Source organism: Colletes latitarsis, chromosome 7, assembly GCF_051014445.1.
Source record: "Colletes latitarsis isolate SP2378_abdomen chromosome 7, iyColLati1, whole genome shotgun sequence".
Lineage (NCBI taxonomy): Eukaryota > Metazoa > Arthropoda > Insecta > Hymenoptera > Colletidae > Colletes > Colletes latitarsis.
The window spans coordinates 13772259-13790228 of NC_135140.1; the positions used below are offsets into that span (position 1 = coordinate 13772259).

Sequence of the window (17970 nt, forward strand, 5' to 3'; positions counted from 1 at the left end):
TCATGGCAACACGACGTCATCCTCTGACGCGCCATTATCCGACTTTGCAATGCGCATTGTTCGAGACACCTACGAAGTCGTATTTTCTATTCTCTACAATTGTAACGATGATTCTATTGTTTTCAGTTTCTAAAACTGTAGAACGCTATATTGTGCATTTCCTGGTTGGAATCTTACAATCAATAAAGTTAGGTCTTTGCAGGAAGCAACAGGAAAGTAAAAGATTCACGAACAATTTAAAAGCACTTTTAGATGAATACGTCTTCGATTTCGAGGTTATTTCTGAGTCTAATACGATTCGTATCTCCATCGAAAATTTCATTTTTACGCGTAGGTTAAAGAATCCATTTACTGCCATCTACCAAGTTATCATCATCCTATACTGTTTTACTTAAAATATCGAATTAACCTTACGAAGTTACACGTAAAACGTAATCTAACATGTGCAATTAGTACTAAAACGTAATTTCTTATCATTTGATTTTTATAAAATGATGAAAAAATGTTAGTGAAAAGGACGATTTTCTTACTGGTGAAAGGGAGCTTAGGATACTAAAGAAAAGGTTATTATTGCAGTAGTCGAGTCGAAAACATAATAAAATCTGGTTATTTTAGATTCTATAAGTGTCGTCAAAGAAACACCAATCAGTCAAGTTTTTCATTCAATATTTGGGTATCAGAGATTGGTACAAACGTTTCACTTATTTTGGAATTACTGTCACGATTATATTTACTAAAAAAAGCGAAACTGTATGTTGTTACAGTCGTCCACATTGCAATTATGTGCACCTAACCTAACTTTTCATACGCATATTGTATGTACAATGTTTCTAGTATTATAGCATGTAATGCGTTTTCATTTATAGTAACATGCAACACAAAGGCGAACTTCATGAATATATCTTAGTTCTTAGTTAAGAGGGCAATAATTGGTTCTGTTAATCTGACAGTAAAATGATCGAATCGATCTAAACATCGTATCGTGTAAACGGACTGTTACAGATGAATCTATCAGTAGATCCAGGACAAAACCATTAATTCCCTTTCGATTTTTTGGTACAAACGTAAATAATAATTTATTAATGTGCCTCCACGCGATCTATAGTGTGTGTCTTCGATACGTGCTGCCATCTGCACGGTTTATTCGAGCTGTTGGTAAAATAGACCGCTTTCGTGTCGAAGTGTGTTACGATGATTCGATATCGTGTGAAAATAAACAGAACATCTCACGTCTGCGGGCTCTGTAACAGGTGTTTTCGTTTCTGCCGTGGAGAGGGGAGGATTCGGACCGTTGGTTGCACATCGGTGATTTCTATCTTCGAGTTCGGACGACCGTTCTTCCGTTGCCAAAACCTTCGTTCAGAGAATTGGTAAATTTGTGCCCCGACGCGACGTAGGTACGTTAATTTCGGATCGTTCAGATGCATTTACAACGCGTTCGTCATAATAATTTATCGATATATTTAATATTTAAAATACCAAGCGCGAACCACGAACACTGATGCGACGTGACAAATTTATAAAAATTAACAGAATTTCAACGAACTATCGAGTACAACGAAATCCCAATCGTAGCAAGAATATTCCACGATCCTAGACATTGTAAATTTCTTACGAGGATCCAATCGAGATAAAATTTCTTTTCGATTGTGAATCTTCGATGTGCACGGGGAAAAAAGGTTTCTGGTTCTTGTCACTCGTTTTACGATTTTTCCAACCGTTTGACAAAGATAGGTTATCTCCATCGAAACGTATCGATCGACGATACAAGCTTCGAAGTCTTTCTTTCCTCAAAAATTGTTCTGGTTAAGGAGGTCTTGTCATGCTAAGGGCTTAAGGGTAGTGCAAAAATTGCTAGTTTTGAGAAATATCAAAGTTAAGACGGCAGGTGCGCTTTACGTGGACGTGCGAGTAATGAGATAATATTCAAGCGTAGAGAAGGAGCAACCTTCGCAAGTGTAAGAGTGTAAGTGATCACGTCCTGTACTTTCCTAAGCACCTGCGGAGCCAGAGCGGATCCGGCAGGTGCAAAACGGATACAGGGAATCCCGAAGTACTTTATATAATCCTCTTTGAGCTACGAACATATACTGGTAAAATTAGTAATTCTATACCGTACAATTTGTCACTTCGAATTCGGCTTGCTGGTCAAATCGTTCGTCACGAATGACGATCCACAGATTATCTATGATGTACGGGTATGTAAAATTTATCTTATACGAAGCAGCCAAGTATCGGTTAACTATTCTTGACGCGTCCATTAAGGAAGAAGGAAGCATCGAAGTTCTAAACGCGAGTACGGGGCTTGTGTTTTTAATGCAGTCTCGGTGGCATAACGATACGAATTTCTACCGTTTCCTGGTTAAGTTTTGCGTTAGCCTTTATCGTCGAGAAAAAAACCTCGTCAGCTTGGCGCGGCCTAGCTGGCCTGCTTCCAGATCATGCCGCCAGAGGTCCGCCGTTACGCGCGGACCGAGCGAGGCCGTGCCGATGGATTTGGTGACGTAAGAGAATAAAACCACCATAAAGACTTGCTGGTTCATTAGCGCAAACCGCGGAGCATGGCATCCCTGCAGAGAGAGAGCGAGGTTATAATCCATACTCCGATCTCGGCCTATCCACAGTACCTTTAAAACGAAACGATGCACGTTGCGATCACACTAACCTGCCAGACTCTCATGCTACGTGTAACGACACACGTAGAGTTTAAGGTAATTTTTAACCAACAGGCATTTGCTTTTATTTGCTATTTCGTCCTGTCGAAGAAAGTACAATTTTTAGGCTCGATGTAGACGATCGAATGTTTCGTCATGCGTACCGCGATTTGTCCTTGTTACAGCTCGTTTACGCGATACGGTTTTAGGACCAAATCGGCAGTAGCTGAAAGCAACGTTCACACCTTTCAGCATTTTACGAATTAAGCATTTTGCATGTGATCTCCGTGAACGTCGCTTAGGAATCGATATATTGACATACGAACGAAGCGCGTCATTGACGATCGAGTAAACGCATACAGAGGTTAGGTTCGCAATATGCATTTGTCGATTGAAAAACATGTTTTGAAGTCGAAAATCTTTGTTTCACAATCGATCGAAACTTCGTTTTTGGTTGTGTTTTCTCAACCGACAAATTTTTGGTTTTTTTTTCTCCTATTAAGACACGAATTCTCGATAATCTGAAAATGTCGAACGGCAGAAAGTTATGGGTATGACCTAATACTCTTAATGTTCGACGCAAACGCATTTAGAATCGTTAGAGGCGGCGGTAACGACGTTTCAGTCTGTATTTTGCGCTTGAATTATCGACGCGAAAACGTGGTGCACCGTTCGCCTTCTACGCTGCAGCGAAACGCAGCAATAAGGAGAGATAATATAGTTGACTTCCACCCGGAGAGGTCGGGTAGATAAGAGAAGAGTGAGCCTGCGAAATTGTCTTTCGTAATTACCGACCGAGACTGCGGCAATATCCGAGCGGTGGGTATTATTCCGCCGATCTACGGTCGTAGATCAGTCAGATACGATAAAGTTTGCAATTTGTACGCAAAGATAAACGACCGGGGCTCGTTCATTCCGCGATTCGCCAATAACCCTGTCGATTTCGCGAAACTGGTTTGATGCATTTTTCCCACGATCGCCGGTGACGCAATCCTTGCGCCGTTACGGCAGACGATTGGTCAAATTTCAAATTTGGTCATTCAAAAAAAAAAAAAAAAAAAAAATATCCAATTATATCTGGGTTCGAGTATTGTTTTCCCCTATCGTTTGCCTCAAAATGTTGACAAATAAAATCATTCGGATAGGCGACCTTCGACATATTCCGAGCAACCTGGATGCAATTTCCACCTGAGTTCGCGGCTTCACGCGATCGGGTGTGCAACAGTGCGCTTAGCGAGCGCAAACAGGGAACAACAAAAGCAAACAGCAAAGCTTTGACAATATTTCTGCGAGCCTGACGATAAGATTGTTGATTTCCAGCCTCGAAAGTCGACGAGCCAAATTTTCAACGATCTTCATTCGTTATTCGAGAATACAATTTTCTCGGCCCCGGAGCTGATGCGATTAAATGTTTGCGTTTAATTATGTTGCAATTTCGTGTCGAATTTTCCTTTCTAGAGCTGGCCCGCAAAAACGCGACTCAGTCTGCTTCCGAAACATAAACACATATCCGAAACAACACGGGTCCTATAACTTCGTTAAGATGTTGAAAGTGTACAGAGCTGATGAAATTCGCGCGCATTTTCTTTGTCGTCGCTGGTCTTTGTTCGCTTGACCTGTTTTTGCGCGGACGCTTTCGGCGGTCGTCCCGAAAGACTGCATCCAGGGGCGGATTGGCAAATTGAAAACGACCTTGTGATTTCAGCCCCAAATCAGCCATATCTAGAGGGGGGGAGGAAATTATTTGTTAATAGGTGCGTTAAAAAATACAATATTTTATTTCTGCAACGAGCTGTTTAACAATCTATTCGTTCAAGTCGGATTCATCCCCTTTTGGAAAGCTGTACTTTGTCTCTTTACTGCCCATAAACATGAAATTTACGACACGATGCTGTATTAACACTTTGACTGCCACGTAACCCCTATATGGATGACGGAACTTTCAACAGTGGAACTGATTAATTCTCAAGTCGAAACGTTAAAGAAAATAAATTTTAATAAGCTTCGTAAATTTTAATGGGATTACAAATTCCAAGTTGTTTTAGTTTACAATAGCCCAAAATCAAAGTTTTGGTCTCGCAAACAATTTTAGGATTTTAGACTGGCAGTCAACGTGTTAAAGTACTTTGCAATGATGCTTGTAAGCTGCAACCAATTCGGTCACAGTTACAGAAATTCTGTATAAAATGGAATAACAGCAGAGAGCACAGTTTCTGCATTAAATTTGTACATCCCCTGCATCCGTTTTAATTAACATTCTTTTAAATGTGGCTATTTAGAAGCAAAGCCTCCGAGTTTTTTCATTAGCAAAACTTCAGAGATGTTTGGATAAAATTTTTGAGAAAGATTATTAAAATTTCCAGGTACAAGGAAACTAACTGCATAGTAATCTTTGTCATGACTAAATCTCTCTTATGCACTGATAATAACGCAATTTACAGCAACGATATAAATTATTATTCCTAAACTCTCCTCTGAAACTAATAAACTTTTGTATTTTAAACTGTTAACGATAATGAAAGATAAAAGGTGCCTGAAACTTTGGTCTGATCAAATAGCTGACCTAAAGTAATGATTTTATTAGGGTGCAGGTAATTTGGAATAGTAATTTGTAATAGTGTTCGCTTAATGAAATTAAAAAATTGCTTTTGACCCAAGGAAATGGGCTTGCAACGTTACCTGGGATTGCACCGATGGATTTGTCCATGGTCAGTCCGCCCCTGGCCGCATCCCTCGAAGGGTTAACTTTATTTTGGCCGTCCGTTGAGCGGGCCAAAGAGTGGCGGTCGCGGAACGAAGGAATGTCACGCACGTGTCGTCGAAAGAGTTCAGTGTCAAGCGTCAGCGATTTGTTTTCGCGACGCTCGGACAGCGTTGCGTTGCACAACGTCGATTTATCGCTGACGGGAGTTATTGGCTGCCCGTGATCAGCATGAACGCAATATCTTCGCGGACCGACTGGTCGGGAGGCGTCGAACGAGCTGATTTTTAAAATCAGTTCATCCGCGCGCGCCTGCGGGAACCTATCGATGCCCACCGTTTCGTAGCGATCGTTAAATTCACTGTTCAAAAACGATCGAGCTGCGACCGGTAATTTCAGAGACTGACTACCGATATTCGCTCCCAATGGTATCACAATGTGACTGTTAATATCGGTATAGGATGGTCCATACATATCAGTAAAAGTACCAAAATAATTTTGGGTATCTGGCGATCTTGGTAGATCATTATTTAGAGTATTAATAGGTAGGCAGCATGTCCTCCAATTGATCTACCAATTTATATTTCGTTATTAGTGTTTATCAATAGTCGTATTATATAATTTTGTTTCGGAAGTCAAATATAATTTGGACTGTTATTTATTAACTCCTTGACGTACGATTTAATTCAGAATAATTTCTCAAATGTATGCTATTTAATTTTGTAAATATATGCTATATTCGTTTTTGAAAAAGAATAGATTTGTTTTACGAATATATGTATAAGACTTGATTTATATACAATTTGATGAGATTATTTAGATACAACTCGATTTTTACAAGGTGTTCGGCCAACCCTGGGAAAAATTTTAATGGGAGATTCTAGAGGCCAAAATAAGTCGAAAATCAAGGATACTAATTTGTTGATTGAGGCTTCGTTAAAAAGTTATAGAAACATTTCCGATCACGCAGTATGTTTTCGGTGAAGAATTTTTTTTTCGAAAGTACGTCGGATTTCGGAGGTATGTCTAATCACCAAAAATGATTGTACTTGACCCCTGCAACCGAAAATAATTTTTTTAGAACGATTTGAAATTTTTTAATTTCGTCGAAAAATTTCACACCTTCTTGAATTTTTTTCTCGAATATACGTAGGATTTCAAGGGTATGTCTAATCACCAAAAATAATTGTAATTGACCCCTGTAACTGAAAATAATTTTTCCAGAACGATTTGAAATTATTTAATTTCGTCGAAAAATTTCACACCTTCTTGAATTTTTTTCTCGAATATGCTTAGGAATTCGGGGGTATGTCTAATCACCAAAAATGACTGTACTTGCCCCCTGCAACTGAAAATAATTTTTCCAGAATGATTAAAAATTTTTTAATTTCATTTTTTAATAACTTTTTAACGAAGCTTCGATCAACAAATTGATATCCTTGATTTTCGTCTTATTTTGGCCCCTAGAATCTGCCATTGGCCGAACATTCTGTGCAAGACTTGACGACCAGTGAGTAGCCTCATAATTGTAAAACTTGACATCAAGACCTGAGTCAGAGACGTTATTGTACGGCAAGGTATTAAAAACAATAGCTTCATCGACTCTGAAATAAATGTTTGTGCGGGTCCAGATGGACCCAGAGTCCGCCAAGCGTAGTTTAACAATGAAACCGATGCCGTTTCGGGGAAACAGGCTCGTGGAGATACACCACGTGTCTGAATCTTCCTCGAGCCGACGAGGATCGTCGTTCGTGGGCCAATAAATTATTCTCGAAAAGCTGTAAGCGAACTTTACACCGAATTTACGACGTTCGAAGTACGTTTTGCGGAACGCTAGCCAGCCAATCAAGAACGCGTTATCTTATCATCGTCGAACGGCCCAACTTCTCCGTCCAAATGCGTGCCAGCGTACAAGAGATAACATTTCGCCTCGTGGCCGATGCGATTCTATTCGAGATCTCATTCGCCGCGCGGAGAAACCAGAATCGAGAATATGAGACGCGCAACACGATCTCGCGCTCATCTCGATTTCAGACCCCGATCGAACGCCGTTTCTTGCTGCCATGTAATCCCGTCGAGCGAGTCCTCTAGTCGGTGACCTAGACATCGCCACCGTATTTGGGTTGCAGAATTCGAACATCACGTTTTTAGCCATTCGACTCGCGACGATTAGAATCGCGACGTTGATTCACTGGTCGCGAATAGTTGGGGAAATTGTATTTTTTGGTCGACGAATCGAAACGAGTACGAACGCGATGTTGTTTAAAGTCATATACAGGGTGTTTGGCCACCCCTGGGAAAAATGAGACGAAAATCAAGAATACTAATTTGTTGATTGAAGCTTCGTTAAAAAATTATCAACGTTTAAAGTTCCGCTCGTACTGAATTTTTTTCTCGAAAATGCGCAGGATTTCGGGGGTATGTCTATTCACCAAAAATGATTGTAATTGATCCCCGCAAACGAAAATAATTTTTCCAAAACGATTTGAAATTTTTTTTTTCCTTCGAAAAATTTCATACCTTGAATTTTTTTCTAGAAAGTGGGTAGGATTTCGAGGGTATGTCTAATGACCAAAAATGATTGTCATTGACCCCCGCAACCGAAAATAATTTTTCCAGAACAATTCGAAATGTTTGAATTTAATTGTTAATAACTTTTTAACGAAGCCTCCATTAACAAATTGGTATTCTTGATTTCCATCTTATTTTGGCCTCTAGAATCCCTCATTAAAATTTTTCCCAGGGGTGGCCGAACACCCTGTGTATTTAAAACATTCGAATGCGTTTCGTTTTACACGCGATGAAAAATAATCCGGACAGCGTCGCTTTTTGGGCTTATTTTTATTGGGAGATCTTAACCAACCCCTTAGTGTAATTACACAGAAGTAATTAAGATAGGGATTGTTTTTCATAGCTTAGGCGACTTTTTCTTAAGTTGAACGAGCAATAGTGGGGAACTGTTCGCCTTGAATCCGGGGTAAAAATTCTGCCTTGAAAGCGAGCGCTACTGTACTTTCTGATATTTTAGAATCGTAACGGATGACCGAGTGGGTGGTGGGAATTGCAGAAGCGGGAATATATGCGCGATACACGCAGTATACCCAACGGAATTAGGTAACGGTTACGCGAACGCTCAACTTGAGAGCACAAGTCACGATTAGATAATAATTGAAACGATTATTGTGCAAAAATGCACAATCATCCGGTAAACAAAATCTTGTTACTCTGCACAGCGGTTCGATTCCGCGTAACTTTTTCTTTTGATCCCGCGTTTCGATTAAAAGGTTCGCCGTGCTGTTCGAAACACTCGAAGGATCGATACTTACGAAACGAAACTCATCACCGTTTAAAACACCAGAGATTTATTTTAAAACAATAACAGCTGTATAAATCTCGAGGAGAATTTAACGGAAAGCTGCTCGTTGCAGAACTATCTCGATTTAATTTAGAACCCAACATTATTTCGTGCTTTTAGAACTACCTGATGAATATTACGGTGCTTCCTAAATTCGTTTCGACGTTTCATTGTCCGCGCGGGACCTTTAAATTCCTTTATGGATTAATACGACAGTCCCGAAGGGCTCCAGCCTTTTCTACCTGTCGCGGCAGAACTTCCGTCGTAAAGACTAATTAAGAATATAATGTACAATAGAATTGGCAGAAACATCGTTCCATTGCATAGTTCAGGTTAAAATATGCAGGATACATCCGTAACGGTTGCGACAGTTTTCGGTTCTCGTAACCGTTTCAATTCCCTAAATGGATTTTCTAATCCCCCGCTTCGTCGAACAAAGTATAGTTACGGAACGGTTGACAATTCCATGGAAGGAACCGTACCAACAATTAGTCGAAGATCTCCTTAGTTTCGTGTACGTGCGCGTTTGGATCGTGTTGGAACGGAACGCGACACGATGCAGGACGCATGACGCAAATCGAGCGCACTCGGTTTGTTTACAAGCGCGATAAGACATTGTCCTGGGTCAAGGCTGCTCGGGTTTTATAATCCAATTTAGATAACGGTAACATAGTTTCCTGGACCTTGAGCGTGCCGCTAAAGAGCAAGTGGAGGGACGGCCGAAGAGAACACTCGCACACAGACACGCGCAAACGCAAACGCAAACGCAAACACAAACACGAACACGATCACGGGTGACTCATTTCGCGAGCAGTTTGTCAAATCGTTCGTCTGCCCCTACCCTCCCTCCCCAAGACCCGCCCCGTTTCCCCCTCCCCGTTCAAAGACACACGTTTATCGTGAGCAGTAACGCGCCGCACGTGATATTTCAAGTATCTCGAATTAAACTGTAAACATCGTAGTACAACAGCGCCGAAGCCCGGCCACGCGGTCGGTGTCAATGATCCTGCTATTTATTGGATCGTTGCTTACGCACGTAGCTCTTCCGTGCACGTGTGGTCTGTCCGTATGCGCGCCGTCTCTCCTTCCTCGTCTCTCTTTTGTCAGCCGCGACCTCGAGGGTCACCGTTTGTCTCTCTACCATCTGAATCTCCTGCGCTATAGCCAGCTGCCAGGATCCATTGACGCGTCGCGCAAGCGGTCGAAATCACGAAAAACACTGACCAAAATGTCACTGTACCCTTCGATCATCATGAAAATTACGATGCGGTTTTCGGGCTCGCTGATCACGAATACGAAGTCAAAATGGCGATTGCATGCACGAATTAAGGGATGCAAGCGGGTCTCCATTTAAACGTATTACTTAATTTCCATTTTGATTCCGAATGAACTGTTCGTAGTGTCTAAAGATTTATTCCTGTATTGCAGCCCTGCAAGCGGACTAGTCCTGACCTCGGTTTAGGTACCCTTGAACTCGGTTGACCTGGGGTTCACGTTTTACCTCCCTGGAAATGTGATTGTATGGGGGTACGTATTGTCATCGGGTGTACTGTTCAACAATGATGATTATTTATTCAGTTCTGCCCAAAATGTTGGCAATTTCGGAGGGTGCAACCGACTTTGCGAGGGCGAACAACGAAGAGGAGGAAAAAGATGCTTCTTTTTGCTAATAATGTCAAGAATTGTAGATTTGTCATCTTAAAAAATGGCAGATTTTAATTACAAATACTATTGCGAGGCTATTTTCTCTTGGATCTCTTATTTTTCTAGCCGGAAGCTATTCCAACAACTAAATCAGCGACTAGGCCCGAAGAGGATCGTCGAAACCGAGCGTACCGGATCGGAGTTAGAAGCGCGACCGTATGTACGTGCAGTAATCTGGTCAGTTTCGCATGGGTATAGGTAAACGATGTCCGAGAGCGGGCACGTGCGTGCACCTCTGCGTTCGCGTGTCCCGCAGTTTATGTCGTTGACTGAGGGTGGTGGTAGCGGCGTCGAAAAGGGTGACGGAGAGGGAGCCCAGCCACGTGTGAGAACTAAACGTACTACGATTTACTCGCAGATCGGTGGAACGTCTTCCTCGTTCCCTCCCCAGCCCTCTTTCTCCTTCTGGTCGACCGGCTATCTTTCTTTCTCCGCCACCCACCCCCCTCCCCCGTATCGCGTACTTCTCTTCTTCATTCTCCTCCTCCTCTGCCTCCTCTTCGTTTCTCCACCTCCTCCGCCTCTTCCTCCTCCTGCCACCTCTTCCTCCTACCACCCGACATTATACTACTACTACGGGGTACTCCACTTTCATTCAGCCGCTTCTAAAAATAAAGTCCCTGATTCACAATGCATGAATGACAATCACACTGAAAGGAATACCGCACAGACTTGTAGCTTTTCTCTCTCACTCTCTCTCTCGGCCCGTGTCTTGTATCCTGTCTCGCTCTCGCCGTGCCCCGCGACTCCGTCTCGCTCGCGCGTCTCCTCTCTCGTCGTTCTTTTTCTAACTTGATCTCCCTCCTTCTGTCATCCACCCCGCCCTCCCTCTCGACCGTCGATCTCTGTGTCGTTCTCTCTTGTAAGAGAGCGAAATCCCGGTTTGCCTGTTGCACGCCGAACTACATATCGGTTCCGTGTAAATAGATCCACACGGCAAATTTCGAGTGCCGTTGCCGACGAGACCGATCGATCGCGGGAACGATCGATCGCGATGGACTTGTTGCACCGCACGCGCCAGGAATTTGCGGATCGCCATGGAGCGACGTCTGAATGTCGTTTGGAATTTACGCGCTTGAAAAAGGTAACGCCGACTATAGTCGGCGGGGTTCCGATGCGCGATCGTGTCGAGACTTTACTGGTACCCGTGCCCGCGATTAGGGCTATTTTTTAACCCAGATGTCAGTTTCTTTTCAGTCGTTCTTTGCCTCTTTTTTCTATTGTATTAACGTCCCTTGTATTCCTCGCGCACCTTGCAAGCAATTACATTTCAACTTCTAACAATCGGGTTGATTGCAATTCAGAGATGGATCAATACAGAATTAGCTATCTGTTATCTTAACAGCTACATTATAGGGATAAACAGTTGCGACGAGTGAAACCGATAGTTCTTAAAATGATCGATAACAGTGTTAAGCACATAGCTGGGTAAATTACTATTTTGAACAGAAAGCGGTAAAATATTTGATTCGTTTTAATACGTTTTTGAAATAGTATTTTATTTGAGCATTGTAGCATTTATTATACCAAACAGTATTTGAAATCTTTAAATTTGACCCAGCTCCGATTGGGTAAAATGTAATCTGATTACGTTTGCCACGATTACTTTTACAACGTACTTGCAATTATAATTAGCAAGTAAACATAATCGTAAGTCATTAAACCGTGTAAATAACGTATATTTATAGTGTAATTTATGTGCGATTAGAATGTAATTACTTCGTAGAAGTAATCGTAGCAAAGTTAATCGGATTAGATTTTGTCCTAACACATAGTCCCACGGAATAATAAATTCTCAATGATTATAAAAAGCGTTCGCTTTTTCTTGGGAAAGAAGAGCTTCGATTTCCTGCCAGCGATGAAATTAATTGATCTCAGGGATCAAATTTTTAACAAGATTCGCAAGGCTAGATGATAGTGAGCCAAGATATCGATCTCTTCGATATCCCTTTCGCTAAAGCAGGGCCGTATCGTTCGCTGATAAATAAATTCTACAAACAGTGCACAATCATACTTTGTTAACACGAAAGGCGCCAGTTAGTGGAATACAGGTGTTCTTGTCTACTTTTAAGTAGAAAGAATTATAATTAATCACATTACGAGAGTGATAAATTAAATAATGTTCAGAGCGAATAAAACAAAATTTTCATAGAGAAACTTGGAAAAACGGAAGAAAAATTGAAGAAAAGAGATGCAATCGGATACCATCTTCGTGATGTAAGAGAAACTATACTTTTAAATAAACCAATAGCTATTTTGCTTAAAATGGATCGAATATTAATCGCTCGATTGAAAATAGAACACGTTAGAGTAACTCACTTTTGCTCAAAAACAAAAGATACAGAGTCAATAATGTCAAAACTATACTGGCGCCCGAATATTTTCTTGACCGACTGTATCTAGCGATGATGTTTTAGTTGCTTTCTTTCGGTGCAGATTCGTTAGCAAATCGAGGAAGGATTTACAAATTAACAACAAAGATAGTTGTCGGAAGCGTCGACTATAATTTGGGAATACCCAATTGCCTCGTAACGCTCGAGAGATTCACGGAAATTGGGGCGAGTAACCCTGAATACACCGTGAAGCTCGCTCTCTCGAGGCAACCAAGGAGAACTGGTTTCGAACTCGTCATCGTCACCTAGCGTTCGCGATACAACATTCCAAAATAAAACACCAGATAATCGGATGGCCCTGGCTATAGCAAAACTATTCGAAAGTCTACGTGTCTGTCGAAAAAAAATTGCCGAATGACCAGCCTTGGAACAAACGATGAGCTTTACAACGTGCTTCAACGGGAATTCAAATTGCTCCTTGTTACTTGGTCGGAGCTGTGATGAATGTTCAAAGACTCGAAGCTGCTACAGCAGTGTTTAACACTCGTTACGTAAATAATAGTTGCGTCAGGAACGTGAGAAAAGTGTAAAAATTTTGATAGAAAGTAAATTATAGTACAAGTGGATCAAAAAAATAGAAAACTTGTTAATGTCAAACTTGCGATCTAATTAAAACGTAAACTTGTTTTTTTTTTTTAGATCGTGACGCTCGAAGTTTTCCCTTGTAACCACGGATTTAAGGGACAGTCCTGCGGCCGGGGTTTCCCTCGACAAGACCCCCTCGTTATAATCTGCCGCTGCGAGCCTCTAGTTTGAAGAGACTTTAGAGCACGAGGAAGAGATAGGTAGCAGCGCACCAGCAGCTCGAAGCCGCTCACAGCTAAATATATTCTCTCTCTCTAGAGTTACTCAAGGTCACAGCACTCGGATTGGCCCACGATAAAGCGTAGCTCCGCGCCCGTCCCTCGACCGACTGGCCTTATGCTCCGTCCGCACACGTTCTGCCGCGCGTCGTGGCCCACATGTCACTTCGCGACAATGTCGTGTAGCAGCCGCATCGAGAACACGTGTTCGAATCGAACGCAGCAATAGCTCCGCATGCAAAGCGTGTTTCAACCGCGATAGTGCCAGTCACGCTGCCTTTTGATCTCCCTCATTGTTTCCTACCATCGGTTGCGTTTTAAATCCACCGAGATCGCAGCATTTAAACTTCGTGCACACTTACAGGCTTCTCAAGAACGCGCACCGTAAGGTCTCGGTATATTTAACGACGCCTTTCTTATTAACAACTGTTTTTTCACTATTGTTTTTCATCTTCGTGTTGCGATCGAATATAAAAAACGAGAAAATTCCGCTGCGAGTGACTTTTGTATTCGTGATCGTCGATACGAAATCAGATTACGCGTGCACGGAATTAAATTTGTATACGTCAGTGACGGTCGAGACTTTATTCGAATATGTACGCAACGAATAAAAAATCAATGTACAGCAATTTATTCGCGACGCGTATTCGATCGATTCGTTCGAGTTTTAGTTTCTATTTCGCGAAACTTTTACACGGACAGAAATTAGAAAAGTAAATATTCTATTCTGACTCGCGGCGACGTAACAATGAACGGGGCTTCTATACGCGCGTGACGTTATTACTAGTCTACGAACACGCACGAACTTCCGGGTAAAACGTAGACACGAAAGAGAGTGTGACCTGTTGCTGACGACAAATAATTAGCAGGTTACGAGCTGCTCTTTAGAAGCAACCGACGGAAAAGCCCAGAATCTATAGAACATATGTTCCGTGATGTACGCGGTGTCGCGTCCGGTATGCTGCCAACAATGGCGTAGCCTTAAATTCATGCAAACTGCATCGTAAAATTGGATTAGCATATTTCTTCGATCTTTCGCGTATTTTTTTTTTTTAATTTAAAACGCTATACATTAATATTTTTTATATGCCCGACAAAACTATCGAAAAAAAGTAAATGTTAAACGGCTCTAATAATATGAATAATGGCTATTGAAAGATAACAATAAATTCTCGTTCGAACGAGACGATATATAATATATATATATATTGAAAGGCATATTCAAGGATAGTTTCGGCGCTTTTGAAAACCGCTCATTCAATTTAGAGAGGGCTGTTCTGCGGTTCGGCGCTGCTGATAACAAAACCGAGCCGCGCTCGTTCTGCAGCTGAATTTGAGGTTAGGTTATTGTCCGGGTGTGCGGTAAGCATCGATAACGGCGCGTTGCAACCGCGCGTCCTGGCAATACGATCTGGCAACCCTGCAGCGGACGGCAGTGCCGGGGTTGAATTTCAAGCGCCCGAGGGACAGAGGGGGTCGGGCCTCTCTCTTTTGTATAAGGGGCACGAGGGCTTCACCGATGCTCGGCACATAACGGTGAGTCGATGGCCATGATGCGGGGCTTACAGCCGGCTGCCTGGTTCTGTTGCCTGCTAAGCGCTTCAGAAGAAAACCGGCCTTTCTCTTCGTCTTCCCCTTCTGTCTGTCCCCCGTAACATTACCCGCAACTTGCTCTAGGCCTACGGGGTTGAGTCCCAGTAATCGCTCGTTTCTCACCACCGAATATTCCCCCGCGTATTAATTACGAGATCCTCCACTCCCCACGGACATTTAAAATCGCGTAAATGGCAAATTTCCGAGGCTAAGCTACGATCGAAACCGCGCAAAAGTCTTTGTTTCGTCAAACATTCCAATTTTCATGTGGAAAGTGCTTATTATTTGTTATTCGGCATTTTTAAGTTTGTTAGTATCAAAAATGCGATATAATTTTTTACATTAAATTTATCTAGTCTATAAATTTAAATTTGTTTTCGGTCCAGCAATCTTGTATTTTGTTTATACTTAAATTTTGATTTCCGAGTACGCGTTATTTTTTATTTCCAAGTACGATGAAATATTTTATATCTTTATTTTATAATAATTATATAATTTTGAGGTGCTTGATTGAAACTCTGTGTAAATAACAGTTTGTAGGAATGCTTCGGCTCCCGAAGGCGAACCGTACTCCGATACAACCCCCGACACTCGGTATTCGACTACCTGCACTATTGTCCATGCGCGCATACCTGGCGAAGCTTTAAATTCCTGGCTTACCGCTGACCCTTCAATTTTAAACATTTTCTACGTAAACAACGATCCTCCTAATCCAGGTATAGCGCGTTATAAATTTCAGTGACATTATGAAAATTCTGAAAGAAGCCCGAACCCCTATTTCGACTCAGGAAACAAGGGATGCATGATAAAATTCGTGCTTTCAAACGCGCTACGGGCGTCGGATCGAAGGTGAACCGAAGCGATGCAACGACGGTCTTTGTATGCCGCTTATATTCTCGACGTAACGTAGAGAGGAAAAATGATAAAATTGTACATTTTCTTAGTATTTCGAGGCGTAGCATTTTAACTCGTGATTCTAAGTTTCGCAAAGATTCTCGGTAAGTTTCTTCGTTCTTGCTCTGCAGGAACAGCGACAATGGAAAGTTACCGATGCGCAAGCGCTCTCCACTTTCCCCGAGTACACCCGACTGGCTAGCAACTATAGAGTGCTTCGGTGGTAGTGATGCTGACATTGGTAGTGAGGCGTTCGCTATGGTACTCACGGGCTGGTCGGCGAAGCGAGATCTCACGACGATACATAGTGAACTGGTGTACACGTATACCAGTATCGCTCACCAACATCAGCTCGCGACTGATTATACGCCAGCACTCTACCACACAGCGCGGCATGTGGTATGGCGGTATAGGCGTATGCCACGCACAAAGAACGACCGTTCTCTCACATACGTAAAGAACGTAAGCAGACGAGCCCTCGCGCGAAATGCATGTATGTAGCAAAAGTTTCGAAGAAAACAGCCGTAAGTTTCCCCGTTGCTTACAATTTTGCACGACGGTCACGGACACCAGCGTGAAAAGAGCGAAGGAATGCAAAGCTAACGGCTTACGAGGACAAAGGATGAAGGTAGAATTGATCCGCGGGAAACGAGAGAGGCAAAAATTCGAACGTTCCTCTAACAAATAAAACGCATTGGCGAAATATTCGAAATTTCTACAAACGTGATTTTAACGACGTGCATCCCCGATCGAGTTTCGACTCGTCTATCGATAGAACGAGTATCGTTAGCTCGTAAGCACGGAGGTATAGTGTGTCGTCGCGTTTACAAAATTGTGAAATCGCTCGTTTCGCAACGGCACCGGCATCCGACTCGTGATCTTCCTCTACAAGCATGAAAAAAAGCGCTCCCTCCCTTCGCTGCTTTACAGTCGTCCAATCGTCATCCTTCCGGGAGTTTTCAAACCTCGCAGACTTTTTCAACGCGTTCGTGACACAAGGGTTGCGAGTCTGTCTCTTCGTATGCCCTTTCGTGCGTATGCGAGCCACTTCTGGCACACGCGTACTGGCAGCCGTGACGCGTCGCACACAAGCATCGGGCCCGTGTACAGGAACCCCGGTCTCTACCCACACGGTTTAACCTTGCGGAGTGAGCGACGGTGTATCGCGCACGTAAAGGCCAACACACACATCGGTGTCGATTTGTGTGCGGGGAACACGGTGTGTGCCAGCCGTGGTACGGCACCACTGGCGCGCCTCTACCCCGACTTTAGCATCGATTTCCAGTCGGACGACCCAGCGCGATCGAGCGAACGGTACGCGCCTTCGCGAGGAGGTATCGAGCGTCCGTGTCGCTCGTGGGAGTCCACGAAGTAGGGTCGTGCGAGAAATTGTACGGCTTGCCGTCGGAACGGCAAATATTTCAGTATGAGATCTATATAATAAAGGCGCGATCCGTGGCGTTCGTTCTTTCGTTTTATGTATTAGAAAAAGAAAGAGTGATCAGGGTTAACGGAAAGAGAAAAACAGCGAGTGGGAGCAAAACGCGCGTAGAGGGGAGATAGGGTCGGCGCTTTAGTAGTGGTACCGAGTCCCGAGGGGGCCGGAGGAAAAGGGGACGAGCAGAAGGCAGCGAAGGCGCTGCCCTCAGTCGGTCGCTCGTTTCACTACAGTCAGCATACAGAGGAGAGCAAGCGATTGACTATACGTGGTCTTTGCCTAAGCGCGCACCGCTCCGTGTTCCCGTTTTTCGAGCGAAGGCTTCGAGCTTCGTTCTGCCCGCTCTTTCGCTCGGTCGGTCGTGAGTGCGCGCGCGCACACGCACACACTCCTTCGAAATAGACAGACGACAGAGCACCGAGAGAGGAGTCGTGC

The 17970-nt window shown here is 43.0% G+C and overlaps 1 long non-coding RNA gene across 2 annotated transcripts; it reads left to right on the plus strand.

Moving 5' to 3' along the window:
- The first annotated feature begins 1134 nt into the window (after window positions 1-1134).
- On the plus strand, window positions 1135-13754 carry LOC143343565 (uncharacterized). Of its 2 annotated transcripts, XR_013079986.1 has the most exons (5): window positions 1135-1397; window positions 10139-10237; window positions 10481-10591; window positions 13447-13592; window positions 13651-13754. It is a non-coding gene; the product is annotated as an uncharacterized LOC143343565 (long non-coding RNA). The 2 variants fall into 2 exon arrangements; XR_013079985.1 differs by having other exon boundaries at window positions 13447-13698.
- The last annotated feature ends 4216 nt before the right edge of the window (window positions 13755-17970 follow it).